At 40.5% G+C, this 1,275-nt stretch overlaps 1 non-coding gene across 1 annotated transcript; it reads right to left on the bottom strand.

Moving 5' to 3' along the window:
- Positions 1-665: 665 nt before the first annotated feature.
- On the bottom strand, positions 666-823 carry LOC122803673. Its single transcript, XR_006365136.1, has one exon. It is a non-coding gene; the product is annotated as a U1 spliceosomal RNA (small nuclear RNA).
- Positions 824-1,275: the final 452 nt, after the last annotated feature.

Here is a 1,275-nt window from a genome sequence, read left to right as displayed (position 1 = left end):
ACTCCAGGAATATAATACGTGCTTGATTTAAAATAGATGGCAATGTACCTGTCATCTTTTTTTAGGATGTCACATTTTACTTTAAATGCATTGATGGCAGTTGTTTGACTGGAGAAGTTTTTTTTTTTTTTATTAATGGGGAAAAGATAGAAGGTGTAGTAAGGAGATGGGAGGAGCAGACATCACTCATTATGCTGGCATTAAAGGGTTTCTGGGTTTCAAAGACAGTTATTCAGGGTTTGATGACTACTATAATCAAAACTGGGGAGGTTACCTCCTCAAAGAGACCAAAAAATGCATTATTGTATGCTTTGGGAAGTCATCTACCTCAGGGAACCACCACATGACAATATGTCCCTAAGAGTTAACCTAGATTTGGGAACTTATATGAACAGTGAACTGACTTTTTTGTTTTTATGTTTTTATTCTGTTAACATTTGTTTACTGGGAAAGTCCAACTGTGACAGAGCCCATTTTCAGCTGAGGCCTGGGGAGAAACACTCCAGACACATGTCTTTGGAATGTGGGAGGAAACTAGAGCACCAAGAGGAAATTCATGTGAACACAGGGAGGACATGCAGACTCCACACAGAAGGCACTCCGATTGAGAATCAAACTGGAGAACCTCTTGTTGTGAGGCGACAACACTAATTGCTGCACCACTCAAAAAAAATGCAGTCCTCCATTACCATAAATTATGCAGTTGAGTTTCTCACATTTGGGGAAATCACAGAGTTCAACCTAACTGAAGTGTGGAATGGAAGAACCTCACCCTGGGGAAACCACCTTCTTGATCATGGTATTCCTCCTGCTAGGTAAGTATATCTTTTGTATAACTTTTGACCAACATGTATCTACTGTTTTAAGAAAGTGGATTTTTTGCCTAGATCTAGGGATGTCATTGTCCCTCTTTACTCAGCCCTCATTAGGCCAATCATTGACTATATTGCCCCCTTTGGCATATATCTGTCCAGACACATGCAACAACTGAACACCCACACAGACACCTTACTAAAAAGATACAAGGCCTAAATTACATGTCCTACATTGACTGACTCAAAGTCCTGTCACTATACTCAGTATCCCACAGACTGCTAAGAGGTGACATGTGTCTGGCATACAAGGCATCCCTTGAACCAATAATGATGGATTTACTGCACATCAGCAAGCCACATGGCATCAGAAATACTTAGTCTAGGGATTTAACCTCATCTGCAACATCAGCAGAATGATTTGTAGGGACAGGTATATTTTGCAGAGGATACTACTGCTGTG

This window comes from Protopterus annectens, chromosome 5.part1, assembly GCF_019279795.1.
Source record: "Protopterus annectens isolate FY-2018-M chromosome 5.part1, PAN1.0, whole genome shotgun sequence".
In the NCBI taxonomy this organism is placed as follows: domain Eukaryota; kingdom Metazoa; phylum Chordata; order Ceratodontiformes; family Protopteridae; genus Protopterus; species Protopterus annectens.
This window is presented reverse-complemented; position numbering and strand designations above follow the sequence as displayed.